At 40.5% G+C, this 15236-nt stretch overlaps 1 protein-coding gene across 3 annotated transcripts in view; it reads right to left on the bottom strand.

The window, feature by feature from the left end:
• ABL2 (ABL proto-oncogene 2, non-receptor tyrosine kinase) overlaps nucleotides 1–15236 on the bottom strand; it is a 47303-nt gene that overhangs the window by 31601 nt on the left and 466 nt on the right. Inside the window, exon 1 of one of the 3 annotated variants that reach the window (XM_080406586.1) lies at nucleotides 1–15236. This exon is cut by the window's left edge and continues 14036 nt beyond it. The exons of the other annotated variants lie outside the window; for them this stretch is intronic. The gene's annotated coding sequence lies outside the window, so the exon portion shown is untranslated. 3 annotated transcript variants of the gene reach the window in all.

Here is a 15236-nt window from a genome sequence, read left to right as displayed (position 1 = left end):
CACTACTGGTACGGCTACTGTTGGCCCCATTAGGGGGAAATTACATTAGACACAACAGATGCATGCTCTAGCAGCAGGACTGAAACTAAATGACTCACCCAATTAAAATATATGGAATCTAATGACTTGACTTCTAAAGCAAGGGCAGGGCTTCCTACATAATGACAGGTACAATATAATTATGGGGAAATGGACAGTCTTGGCTTTGTTCTTAATACATGAAGGTGGCTGCTGTAATCTAAGACAAATACATAAAATGCAGGTCATTCCTTTAAACTGGGGAGGAAAAATATTCAGGTCTGGGTGTGGAGGTCTCAAACCAGTTTTATTGGGCACTTTGCCAATGTTATGAAAGCAGTATATCATGTAAGGGTGGTAGCCTACTCTCAAGGCAAAAAGTACAACTGGAAAAATCAGCACGCGCAAAAAATGGTGTAACCTGGACAGGGGAGAAGAGGAAGGAGAACTGAGAGCACACCAGTGGAGTACAGAAAAACACTATAGTCTATGTGAGCATTATTTATGTTTAGAGAGATGTGGCATCCATGCAGCTCAGACCACCAGAACTCCACTTCAATAAAAAGGTTAGCATTATCCTGACAACTTCAATGGGGATACGTAGCCCTTACAACCATCATTAGAGATTTACAAAAAGAAGCACTTCAAATAACTCCTTACCCTAATTAAGATTCATAAACTGAGCTTTCTGCAGCTGTTGAGATTCATCTCCTGTTTTTGTCCGGAGGTTTGGGGCGGGGATCGTTGTGGAGAGCACAGACCCTGGCAGACACAAATGCTAACTGCGCAGCTGTCTTTGGAGGCACGCTGCTGAAAGGACTCGGCATTCCTCCTCAGAGCTCAGGCCTGAGATGCACAGTCATATTTTTATCAGATTTCACACTGCATGAGTGCTAACATACAATGTTGAGAGTTAAGACATCCAGTGATGTGCCTGTTCTTTTATACAAGAGGCAATCAGGGAACAGCAGCATGAGGATCTCATCCCAAGCAGTGAAGTCTTCCTAAATCTAGATAATTGTTATCCAGACTTGTTATACCGACAAGATGCAATATTTTCCCAATGAGAATATGAGTTCTAGTAAGATTTATTCCAAACCCTCTAGTAGGTAACCATCTAGCCTGCTCAGACATCTACAACTAAACAATAAGATCCACAATTTTTGCTGAAACACCTTCTTAATAATTTAAGAAGAAGAGAGAAAGACTATGTACCAGATCCCAGGCTTCTGCTGAGGCTGTACATGTTTTGTTGGCGACTACCCTCACCAGTGCTAATTATGCTGTACCCTTCACCAGCAGTAAATGCTGGCTCTCACACGCATTAAATTCACAGCCTACAGAACATTCTCAAGTCAGGGCATGCTAATATTATGACTTGATACTACATGAGATATTTTTGTTGCACTTGATACATAGAGTGCTTCACAGTTTTGGTATTTTATTCTCTTGACAGTCCTACAGAGTAGGGTAAAATTTGTACTACGCAGAAGGTCTAAAGCAAGGAAACAAAGTCATTTGCTAAATATCAGACTAGGGCAGAGCAGGACTCAAACTGGTGTTGATTAGCTATCCTTCCTGAAGTGCAATACTTGGAGCTTTCCTTACAAAATCCTTTCAGTATCTCCCTAATGAGTAACACTTTCAATTAGAGACATGCAACACTGAAAACAGCTACTGCCTCAACTACTGATGTTCTCTAAACAAAAACTCCTACGCTTCATCACACTAATGAAGTAGCAATAAAACAAGTAGCTTTACGTTCAAGCATCAAAAAAGGGAAGAAAATCTGTCACAGCATAATAGAAAGCCTCTACTGTCCAACTTGGAAAAGGAAAACATGGTCCTGAGGAAAGGGTGCTGCATCAGTAGTTCTGCTAGAGACCTGCTGCATAAACCATTTTGTGTACTCATGCCTCTCACTTAAAACACTGTCTTCCTTTTATAAACTTACTACTCTACTAGTGTGTAGGGGGGCAAGACTAAATAGCTAACTACTACAGAAAATAGTTTCTTAACTGCAGGGATTTTTACTCATGACACTATCTCATTTTTTTTTAATATTTAAACAAAGATAGTACCTTCACGAGCAGAAACCATTTTCTTCTATTCCTGCTTATCTGTATTCCTTGTTTTAGAGCTGGCATACTTTGTCAGCAAAGGCAAGGAATTTGGGAACAGTTTCCCCAGGAGCAGACACAGTCAGATAGACTGTGCATCACCTGTCTCATTTTCAGAACAGACATGACTCCAAATAAAGATACAGGCAGATGAGTAAGAATGCTAAATGCTCATAGAAAAGGAAACCGTTCTTCCTAATTTGTCACCAGCACCAATTCCTGGACATTCAGTTCCGTTTCCCCTTAAGCCTCAGACAACCTCTTTTGCACACAGTATTCACCGTGGAATGATACTTGTTCTCACCGCACAGGATCATTATCTAACTTCTAAAAGCACAAGAGCAATCCCCTGGAAGGGTAACCTTCACCTTGGTGATATGAACACTGCTGCAGCAGAGCAGTTTATACTACATACTAACACCAAGATGCTGCTTCTATAGTAGCTTTTATGGTTTCAAAAATCACTAGCCCACTTCCTTGTAGGTTCAGGGGGTGAAGTACAGGGGGTAACCATGTGATAAAGAGTGTTTTAATCTTTCTGTATGAGGAAATAACAGATGGATGGATGAAACAAAGCCAGGTGCCTGGGCCTGAAATGCAGGCAAGATCTCAACCTCCTAACAAATTAGGGAAGCGTGGAGGAGAGAAAAAAAGGACAGCTACAGCATACCAGAAGTCATGCCTTTGCTCTTACACTATAGTATGCAAGCCAGGCAGTCTGTCTTGGTTGCATTTTAAACAGATTTTCTTATCTCCTTTCTAGTAGTCTGTTTTGGGACTGATTAATGTGTTTCTTTCAATGTGGTCTTTCATTTTCTGACTAGTATTGAAGGGAATGATAAGTGACTTAGAAAAACACAAATGCACCTCAGTTTAGTTTAACAACTACCCCACAGTTGAGCGGTCAATGATGAACTACACCACAGTAATGTCAAGTGATCTTATTTCTTAGTAATTACATGCCTCAACCCTAAACACCAGGTTTGGGATCTCTTTGCCAGCCCACCTAACTGCATGAACACTTAGTGCAATTCACTCTCTTGTTTGTATTGCTCTACTGCTGAACAACCAAAGACAGTATACTAAAGTTCTCTATCTGTTGCTAATTCTCTGTAGCTTCAGCCTCTTTATGGATGTTTAATAAATAACATTCAGCAAAGCACAGTGCTTTGAGCTTCCATTTCAAGGCAAGTTAAACAATTTACACAAACACTAAACTTCTTTCAGACCCATTACCATGCCACAAGTGTTTTGAAATACAGGCTAGAACCACAACAAACACATTTCTCTAACCAGCCTACAGGATGAGACAAGAGTGCATGACTGAACATTTAGCCTGCAGACAGCTTTTCTGTGTTTGCTTCTGCAAAAGTTAATTCTAAACATCTCCATAAAAGCAAGCAAGCATTACTGCCATTTCACAGATGAGAAGTGCCTCTTAATTTGAGGGCTCAGATTACCTAGCAGAAGTATCCGATTTAATGCTTTTTCATGCACAAAAGGTTGCCTGCACACTTACACGTAAACAAGCTGGAAATCCTCTCTTACTGGCAGATGAAGTTATCTAGGATAAAGCCCAACAGAAACAAAACAACTACAAAGGAAGCAGTTCAGCTCTTAAAAGCAAAAGCAACATGAACATGTATTTCCTTAAATTTTAAGACAGCTACATCTGCATTTTGATACATGGATCTCGCACGCTTTCATAAACCAACAGTTACTTAAAACTTCACTGTAACACAGTAATGTTGAAAAACACCCTTAACTTTTCCTACCAGAAAAACTTTTTTGCAATGGATAAATTAAGTCGAAGCATTGTAGCACCCTCTCGTGGTAGGCTGGAAAATCATGTTCTCCATAAGCAGCTATGTAATTGATCCTTCTACCTTCTTACTTTACATTCACACAGCCTCCTGTGTGCTGCCCGGGCTCCTCAGTTCATGTGGTAGTTCTGCCCAGCGTGAGTCTGTACTCATTCGTACTCACCTGCTCCCCGCTGACAATGCGGTGCATGTTTCAAAGCCTGCTTCCCTGCTTGAACAGAGCAAGGTGAGCTTTGTGCGGAGAGAAGGCTAAAGAAAGGAGAAAGGCTGTTTAAGAGGTTCCTCGTAGTCAAGTGCTGTTCTTGTTCAGGAACAAAATACTTAATGGCAATGCCTCAAGCATATCAGCTGCACTGTAGTTCTGTCACAGCTGATGCACAACAAAAAACATGCTAAAATCAGCACCTGGGGATGCCATGTCCCCATGGGTAAAGCAAGGGAACTGGCACAGCTCACCTGAATCTAAACAGCCTATGGATTACGTTGCCTTAAGGCACACCTGTTTCCACAGCCTAAAGCACAAGTGCGTATAATACCAGGGCTAAGTCCATCCACCTGTGGCTGAGCAGGTACCGAGAGGCTAGCTAAGCATTACCTAGAGCTAGGCTGCACCTCGCAGTAGTTACGTGCTTTGTCACCAACCCCTAAAATGAGAAAAACATTTAATTTAGCAGAAACAGTAACAAGGTGCAGACAATGACAAGAAAAAGTAATTGCACCTCTACTACCATGGCGCAAGCTTGTGTGTTGATAGAAAGACACATACCTAGAATAATATTCAAGTTTAGCTTAACCGTTTGACAAAAAAAGCGAATGGAAGCTCTACAGACTTATTCACATCAGAATAAGAAAGAATTAGAACTTCTTACAAGACTACAGACAAGATAAGCTTCGACAGACTTCAGCTCGTGGCCTATTTCAGCTTCTCAAAGCATATCTGGACTTCCAACTAGGTGCTAAAGTGCAGGAATTATCACACAACTAAATGACTCTAATATAGAGGGTAGTGCCCTCTTTAAACATTTTACCCCTAAAGAAGTTAAATATATTTTATTATGATGACCTATAAACACAGAAAATGAAAAAGTTTTCTGACAAAACACATCTAGTATTGTTATGACAAAAGCAAGACTTAAACCTGCTAGACTTCTGTTTCACAGTATAGCTATGGCATGCTACTCAAATCATCATTCGGGCATCTGCTGATTTTGCACATCAATCCTAAGCTATCTAATGCACCTCTGGAAGAAAAACTTATGAAATGTGGGCTAACTGTTCTTCTGTAGTACATATCAGATCAAAATTTATTAGATTACTCATAAAAAAAAATAGATCTCAGTTTCTTCTAACATGAAAAATTAGCTCCTTTCTCACAGCTATGTAGAAAACCTTAAAAGCCACAGTTTTTTAAGATCCTGAAGAAAAAACCCTAAATACAATTTGGAATACTAGCACCACAGGACACTATATACTAATTTCCTATTTATTCTAAGTATCTTCTCTAGACAAAGCCTTTTTAATCTGATAAAGTATCTCAACTTTCTCAGTTTACCTAGCTTTTTTAAAAACAAAGCCATAAATCAAAATTAAGTAAAATGAACAAATATCATCCTGAATAACAAGCATACAATTTATGATTAATGAAAAAGTATTTTGCAGTGCTTCACTGGGTAACTAACTGGGCCAGAGCACAAGTTTAACACTGATATCAATTACAAAAGCACTGGTTCATCCCTTGCCAAGTTGTACAAATCTCCCTGCCTAAAAATGACAAAACCTACCAAAACCTCACTTCCTAGTCAGGAGAAAGCGCAAGAATTCTCTGGGACATGCAGAGAGCTGGCTCCCACTATTTATATACGTTACTGACACAAATTATGAAGCTCATAGTGGCTTACTTACTGTCAATCCAGTCAGTGAAAAAGCAGGTTTGAAAAGAAACCAGAACTGAGTAGTATCACCACAAAATGATCAAAGAAACAACCTTGGAGCATCTGTTCAAGGTCTTGCCTATACCACAGCCTTTATGCTTTGATCAAGGTACCGCTCCAAGAGTAACTTTACTAAGACTTGACACTATTAATATCAACAACATTCTAAAAAGCACATGTAGGACATTTAGCAATTTAAAGTTCAAGTTTTAAGAACTTGCTATTTTAACTTTCTTACATTAATTCTGAGCCCAAGAGCTGTGAACTATTAGACTGAATTTTTTATTTGCCAGTTTATAAGTGAGAAGATGAAAAACAATCTATAGGAGAAAAGGAACCACAAATTGGCTCTCAGACAAAGGACACTGTTTCTCTTTCACTTGTACTGAAGTGAGCAGTGAACATAAAGAAAGCTTTACAATTAAAACCTGCGTTGTAAGAAAAAACTGCATTAAACACAAGCAGCGAGTAAGTCCATGCTTACGCAATCCAGCTCAGGCCAGTATAAGCTTGGACTCCGCTGCACCCAGTGACTTAATGGAGGAAGGAAGCCATGCCACTATTTCAAAAGATCTTCGAGGTTATTCAGATCTCAAAGAAGAATCCGTTTCACTCTTCCTAGATGAATAACTTGTATTAATTTTCTAAAAGTTTGCACAAACAGGCTTTTTTTGTTGCTAAACAGTCACCATAGTTTCATTAATTGGCAAGTTCCGACATACTAGATTGCTGGACTGGAAATAACACTTAAAATTATTTCTTTTTAAATCACTTCAAGGCTAATTAAATATTTTTTCCAGTTTTATTATAAAGTAAATTTCAGAGATACTACTGTATCTGTATCTTGCCTCTACTTCTGCTTTTTTTCTTCTGCTCTTTTCTAAGTAGCAACTCAAAATTGATATTCTCATCAGTTGCACAGCCTCCCACAGGTTTCTGAATAGCAGCAGTAAAACTGAACAGTCTTGCTAACTCTGTTGACACTTCTGGTTAGTAAAATAAACCCTGACCAGCAAAGGCTTTGAAATAATCTTGAGAAACTGAGCTGACCCTGTAAGCTAAGGAAGGCTTCATTATATTAATTTACACTCCAGCTTGGGTTTGAAGGGTTATCTCCACAATCCAGGGGCTACAAAATTAGAATGTACAAATGTTTTTGTGTTTCGCCTAGAAACCAGATCCGTGTTCTTTAAACACCTTTCAGACCCCTGATGTTTAGGGTAAATGCAGAAGGTAATACTAATCTACTTGGATATGACAACATTTAAACAAACTTCTAGGCTGGGCCATGTTGGAGTGTACACAGATTTGCGATGAAGAAGTGTTTCTTCACTTTGCAATTCCTCTGTGTTCTGGTGTGTCTCCTGTAAAGGCACGCTACTCTACAATCAACTTTTCTAAAAACTATGCATCTAATTGAACACGGAATGTGAAAAAACAGCAACACTTTGTGACCTGTGCTACATACTACCACCATAATAGCCAATATTAATATAATTTCTTTCAACCAGAAGCAAGCTTGGCACCTGTTTCAAAATTGGCCATGGTGCTAAGCACATTTAGCCTGCAACAAAAGCGATTATTGGTATCTCGTGCCAACCCACTGTAAATCCCACACGTGAACTCTAAAGAATGGATATACATATTCACTATTCCATTGTACTTGATTCTACCTCTGGTAAGAAGGGATGATGAGGAGGAGATCTTGTTGGTGGGTTTTTCTTTCCCATTGTTTTGGGAGGACTGTTTGTTTCAGTCCTGCAAATTAACATTTGGTTGTGCTCAAGGAGCTTGGAACTCCTCATCTTTTTGTGCCTTATACCAGTCATCAGCTCTGTCAGCCCTGAACTGGTCAGGCACTTGGACTAGATGATCGCTGCAGGTCCCTTCCAACTGAAATAGTCTATTCCATTCTATTCTATGTGGGGAAACTCCCCAACCGGTATGCTGCCCACTACAAGGACATCGGTCAGTAAACCACTTCTAACTTACCATAGATCGGTTTAGAAGGCCCACCTGTCTCATTTAACAATTATTAAATATGCCCATGATTGTATTTTGAGTGTTCAGCTTTGCAGACAATGTTTTAAAATACCATCTCCAGTGTATCAAAATGCACTGTCAGGGAGAAGGTGCAACATCACCTTTTACCCTTTTCTTTTTCCAGTCTTCCCTTATTCCCATTAGTTCTTCTCCAGCATTATCTGTCTTTCTAGAGACACTCTCCTCCACAGTTGCTCATCTTACATATTCTAGTTGAGATGATGATAAATAGGAACAGCAGAGACATGCTCGATGCTTAGTTGTTGGGATTGTTATAGGAGAAAGGAAGGAGAAACAGACTGGGAGGTGCACAGGGTCACAAAACCAGAATGATCTCATTTTCCTATCCTCTGAGCTGATTCCTAATTTGACCCCAACAGCAGCAGGAGATGGTTCCTGTGTCTTTGCCATATATCACTTATAACAAGAAGCAGCTACTTCGGTTTCACTTTAGTATTAAATAACAACGAGCCAGGGAAGAGCACAAAATCCAAACCAGTAACATTGTCAAATTAAAGGATGAGGAGATACAGAACTGTCCTATAGAAAATTAGTTTTCCTTCATTGAAGAGCTACTTTTCTTACGCAACTGTAGTCCCAATTCTCATATCACTATTGTCATAGAATACCTTAAAATCAACATAAGTGAAGCTCTAAGTTCACTAACACCTGTAATTGTTTTTAATGGACGTATCATAGTAAGATTAAGATTCTAAGGACAACATTTGGGAGGAAAGGGCAGGAGAAGAAGAAAGGAATTTCTTGAAAAATTTCAGTCTTAAAATAAATATGTTTAAATAGCCTTTAAAGAGCACTAGAAGACTGAAACAAAATCAATTCAATTCTTAGCGAAGTATTTCTGTGCATCTTTGTCTCACCCTCAAAAATGGCAAAGTCATTTTAAAAAAAGACATTTTTTTCAAATTTCTCTGCTGATTTAGCTGATACCGAAAGCCACCTATTAAAAAGTTAATGCAATCTTATTGGGAGATGTGCATGTCTTTATAGAAAGCCCACAAAGCACATGAAACTTCCTAAGCAGATATGGGTAATATAACTCAGCTTTGTTGTTGTGGTTTACAGTGTTACCAACAGGAAGCCTCAATGGTTTTGTAACAGTCACTTATTCTAGAGAGAATAATCTCTACGGATAATACCAAGACCAGCCTTTAAAATAAAGTATTTCATAACCACAAAACCAGATGAATGTGAGGGCTGATGCAGTAACCGTGAGAGAACCATTACTTCAGACCCAGCAAGTCAACTGTGTTACCCAACTCAACACAAGCTTTTGTTTCTTTCCTGCTGTGTTGAGGGAAAGAGAGATTGCTGGTGGTCCAAACAACTACAAGAAATACTCCTCTACTGGTAAATACTCTCCTCAATGCTGTTAAGAAGGAACCTGTTCGCCTACTTTGAATATTCACCTGCAAAGCCACTCAAGGGGCCATCTGCACTACAGCTACCAAGCTTTGTGTCACTCATAATCACACACTGTTGAAAGAACGACTAAGCATTTGGCAGGCAGTGATTTAGGACATCAGATTCTGAAACAGTTACAATGTAGGTGAAGCTTTAGTCTGTGGCCATCTAGCCTTGGCTTTTTGAAATACAACCAGGTGAAAAGAAACTTGGCAAGTCACTGAACAAATCCTAACTGCATTACTTTCAGTTAACTATCATATGCATCCCTACTGGTGTACGTACAAACTGCTGTTTCTTGTTTTACATTAGTTGGATTTTAACATTTCTTATGAGTGTGAACTAGTCAGCTGTCAGCAGTACTTAGAAGACAGTTTACAGACAATAAGTATACTGGAAACATTAAGTTGTCACAACTAAGAGAAATGGACTAGAATAAATCACACTAACGATCATCTAGCTTTATCTATAAAACAAAGGTCCAAAAAGTATTATTTGACTTCAGCAACGACTGGCCTGCTTTAAGAACAAACGAACATGACATATGCTGACATAAGTGGGTCACAGAACAGGTCACTTCTCCTGAACACCGGTGAAAACATGATTTCAAGCCTACTGTCCCAGAATCCGTAATTACTACCAGCCGTAAAATATTCCTGAAGCCAACCCTGCTACAGCATCTCTAGGAGATAGTCCAACTATCTTCCAACTCTAATTATGTGAGCTGTCAGTCCTGCTAGATTAAAAAAGTTTAGGCTGCTTGTGACAATTTGCTTGTGTGTCCAATACCTTACACGTTCACTTTCCACCGGTTTGTTCACTTGGCCATGTCCCTATTTCCAAAAAAAAATCCCACAATTTTTTTTTTGCAAAACACTGCACTCGCAAGCAACAGCAAGTTTGTGAAATATTGCTAGAACAACTTGTACCACACCATCTGCTATATGTGGAGAACTGAGAAATCGGAGATCTGTCTGGGCTTTGAAATTTGATTTTTGAGTTAGTTCTGGCTAACATCTTTTGAAGTAACTTCATTTCAGTCTTACCTTCTTCAGACTATGTGAAAAGTACACAGGAAATATACATACGCCAGGAATTACAACAGATCCGTAGTCTATTGTATCGTCCCTTCCACCGAGCTGATAGAGTCCTTTTGTTTGCGAAATGCAGTACGCAAAAATCCCAACTTAAGACAAGGTATAAAAACAAGTATTGAATGCAACTGGATCTGCAGGAATAATTTAGATATCACGGAGAATGATGCAACAGAGAACACGCCTATAATTTCATGTTCTGCAGGAGATGTTCCTCTAGACACTTAGCTGAACTATCCTTTATTCCCCAAATAATTAGTTAAGAGTTATTTATACATTATGGTCCCAGAAGATTTCTGATTTACAGTACAAAGACTCAGGCACTGAATACAGTGATTATATTCCATCTGCACAGGGCATTTACTGACAGGAAAGTCTGCAGGCAAGTAGCTCTGGCCCAAGCTTGCTGCATTTCACTGGGATGAAAAATAAAGAACATTTTAGGCGGCCCACAAAGTGCAGTTGTTAAACTGACCCTATTTTCTCTCTTTCTTTCCATTTTCCTGCATCCAGCCCTTCAGTTTCACTCAATTTCAAAGGGTAGTGTATTTATGCTTCTTCCTATTTTAGAATGTTTTTATCATGTGGCATAGCACTCTGACTGCCTTAGGGGAGCTTTAATGATAATTTTATTTTTAAAAGTATAGGCTTATCTTGCCTGACCTTGATGCACATAGTAAAAGGTTGCTAAACTCCTCCTCTAGAAAACAAAACAGGGAACAAATGTCCTGCGCCTGCTGGATCAAAAGCTCAAGTGTGGCAGAGCCTTCCGCTACCCCAAAATATATTACCAAGGCAACTGTAGCAGTATTGCAAACAGGTATTGCAAAGTCTTCCCAGCCAGGATTTAAATAATCTGATTTTCCTGCAGTATGTTTTCTACAACACTCAGCAAGTCTTTTCAGAGATGAAAAGCATGCTAACACCATTCCAAAGAGTATCTTGGTACGGTAGGCAGTTATCACTGCTCTTCAGGAAGAATATTAGAGCATGTCACTGTTCAAAGGTCGTACGAGGAGCCGGCTACAGCCCATGCAACTTGGAAGTTGCTGGTTGTCATCAGTTGTACCCCTTCCCTCACGGAAACTACTGAAAGGATAAGTAGACAACCTATTTCCCTGCTCTCTCGCCCATTCCTTCTCTGAAAGGGAAGGTCATCCTGTAATGGCCCCAAGTACTTCTTTTCTGGTTGTGCCGAACTGTAAGAATTTGATCCTAACTAGTGTTCCCTACAGCTTCTCCTTGAGTAGTTGTCCCTGTGGTACTAGTTAATTCTGATGCAACATACACTGATGTTTGAATGATCTTTCTCACTACGCTCTTCCTTTCTAGTATGTTACTAGCAACCAACATGCTTGATGATCCATTGCTTGCTTTTGTAAGCCACAGATTATGTGCTAGGAATGCTCGAAAGGGGCGCTTTGAAGGGCTAACTGCAAAAGTTGCAAAATCCATTACTGTCTTTTGCATCTTGGAGAACTCTGCTCCATGGCTAACAAATCACACCAGTATATCAGCTTGCTTAGGACTTCTCTGCTCAACTTCATAGCAGTGCTCACAGAACTCAGTATAATGGTAAGCTGAAACCCCCCAAGAGTCTAGGTGACTGTTCTCATGATGGGATAGCGGGGTGCTACAATACAGATTTCCTTGTAAGAATAAGGAAAGAATGCGAAACATCTCTTTGCTTCTTCCAAAAAATTGTCCTGAAGTATGTAGTGCCTGTATATCTGCTGTAGTGCTTCTCCTACACAACTGTAACACAGAAAACACACTTGGGACAAACTGGTTCAGCTCAATCTCTCAATTTTTCAAGGGCAACTACACTTCCAAGTTAGTTGAGTAGAACTGCTCACCGCAGGTTTTCAGTAGCCTAGCATAACAGATCTTATACTTTTTTGATTTGACACAAGCTGTTCTTCAAAATCCTGAAACAAAAACAGGTCTGAGGCTGAAAACATTGTTTACTTCCATCCTTTCTGTAAACAATCCGGAAGCACCAGCCCCCTCAAAATGAACTTTGGCAAGAGTAGTTAATAGGATTCACGTCACTCCCGGCACGGTATAGCATGATATCTGCCAACATGAACTGAGACAGGGATTTATACCTGTAAGAGTCTAGCAGAGTCAACAGGTTGTCGTCCTCGCATCAATGACTGTATCAAGGAAAGCCAAGGAAGGTAGATAATCCAGGCTCATCCTTTGACTGGCTGGCTTAGTCACTGGTCCAAGAGTGCTAACCCACAACCCTGCGCTTTCTCCACCACTTTTCATACACTGTGAATACATGTCCTAGAGACAGGATGGACGGTCAGGTTCAGAAAGAAATGACTAGAAAAGAGCAATCTGGATCACATAGTATCAACAGCATCGCAGCAAAAGAAGCGTAGCACTTGAAGAAAACTAGCAGAAAGCCAGATTAAGTAAAACAGGAGAACAAGGTCAGTAAGTGAAAAATAAGAACAGAAGTTGAGAGGCAAAACACCCCTCCCTCAGACAAGGGGAGTCAGGATCACAAGAAAACAACTTCTCTGAGAAAGAAAGGATTCAGGAACGTGACAAAAATCTTTGGTTATTGCACAGGACAAGTATTTAAATAGGTACCCAACTTTGGCTAGCATTTGGTGTAGATTATTAATAGTGAGTTGTTCGCTCATTTCTAGTACAATGTGCACGGAATCAGGGAACAATTTAACACAGCTGAGGCATTCACCAAGACAGGACAGGAGTTTGAAGCCTGCCCTGAAACTCTCAAAAACTGGATTGCCAAAAAACCCCACCCCTTTCACGTAATCTAACAGAACAAAAAGCTGTATCTTACTTTCAATAGATACATCTTCCTTTACAGTCTGCAAAGAAAATAACAGAAGCAACAAAAACCTAAGTAAAATTATATCCATCATCTTACCACTGAAGCAGATAACCGAAGCCATACAAATAGTAGCGAAATTATTTTAAAAGATACAGTCGTCATCACAGAGAAATGTTCTTTTTACATGCCACTGAACAGTTTTATTCAGAGCATGTTGGCTTTCCAGGCTCATTCTTCTTTCTAGTTCAATGGAAGACAGAGCAGAAGGGCTGGCAGAGCACATAATTTGTCGTCTTGGTGTGCATGCGTGCTTAAGAAAGCTTTTCCTCTCCATTTCCCTGCCACTACATCTAAATAATTCTCCTTACCTTCTACCTTTAAAATGTAGTAGGGAGGAGCTAGAAGGATTTGTGTAGGATGCTGAATTAAATTACTATTAAAACATGCAGCAATAAATTAAAAGATGCACTTGAGTCAGTCTCAACTGTGTTATTCTAAAGTAACTACACATCCTCACAATGCTGTACCGCACTTCTCACAAACGTCCTTTCTGTCCTTGCCTTGTAAAAGCAAGAACCAAGTAGTCATTTTGGTACCAAGACACGAAAAGACCGACAGTTTGTCATTAGCAGACATGGTGTTGCCAGCTAAGTCACACTAAGCAGTCTTCAGCATACAGAAAGAAGCAGGGTATGTGCATAACTTCTGAGATCTGCTCCTAACACTGTGAACTTAGTCTTTTATAGTAATGTTTTTGCCAAAGTGCCTTTTAAAGTACAAAAACACAAAGATGACTGAGTAAAACGTGAAGTTGATGACACTATGGTTGAAAGATACAGTAAAATAGTAACCGTTAGTTTTAATTGTAGTAATAGCGGGTCAGGCATTTCAGCAAGCATGGAGTTTTGTTTTGGTTTTAAAGTTGATACTGCTCCCTGAACTCTAAAGCTTTGATAACACCGAGATTTTAAGAACCAGATTTAGCGCCGTGCTCTTGTTTTCATAGATACTTACGTGTCAGCAGTCACAGCAGATGATATTTACATTTAGACTGCTGGTTGCATGTTCCTTAATCTTTTTGCCTACGCTCATTCTATTGAGCAAAAGAAAATACGTATTGTCAGAAGCAACCCTGCTCTATACACTGACATCTCTCTCCACCTCAAGCCAAACCAGCCAAGCTCTCCATAACAGATTCAGTTGTTTAGGATTACAGGCACATCCATGCATCTGTTCTCAACGTGCTTGTCAAGGCTGACAGGTTTCAGTTGATCATACCTTTCAAAACCTATGCTTTTTATTAAGACGTTGCCAAACAGACAGAATAATAAAAAAAAAACAAAAACAAAAAAAAGGACAAAACACAGTCAAGAAGGGGAACTTGGAAGTTGTGGGGTCCTCCTAGGAGAGATTACAGAAACTATTCGTGTTGCATTAAACATTTCCGGTATCAGTGTGCAGCAGTAAGAATAGAAGTGGACAGGCAAAAACTTCCAACCGAGAATCGGATGGCAGCTATAATCCCCCAGCCTAAACAAAATCGTTTGCTCTGTCAGGAGCTATACAGCGACAGAGACCCACACATGTAGAAGGACAAGTTATCAGCGCCTCAGTAAGCTGAAATTTCTGACAAGGCACATGTAACCCTTACCCTGGTAAACAAACCCGGAGCTAGGAACCGCTGCAGTGACAGCTTCCCAGCACCGCAAGTTCTGGCTGCCGGAGGTGCCACCTGGCTCCTGCCGCGGATGGCGGCCCCGTCCCCACACCGGGGGCAGCTTCCCCGGCCCCGCGCTCGCCGCCAGGCTGCGGGCTGGGCCGAGCCCCGCTCCCCCCCCCACCCCCGCAGCTCTCCCCTCCCCCCATCACACCAACAACAACAAAGAGGGAGGGCAGGGAGGGGAGGACGGCCGCCCCCGGCCCGCCGGCGACGGGCGCCCCCTCGGCCCGGCCCCTCCCGCCCGGCGGCGCGG

The sequence above is a fragment of the Falco punctatus genome, assembly GCF_963210335.1.
Source record: "Falco punctatus genome assembly, chromosome: 11".
NCBI classification, from domain to species: domain Eukaryota; kingdom Metazoa; phylum Chordata; class Aves; order Falconiformes; family Falconidae; genus Falco; species Falco punctatus.
The sequence above is the reverse complement of the archived record's forward strand: the minus strand, read 5'-3'. Positions and strand labels throughout refer to the sequence as shown.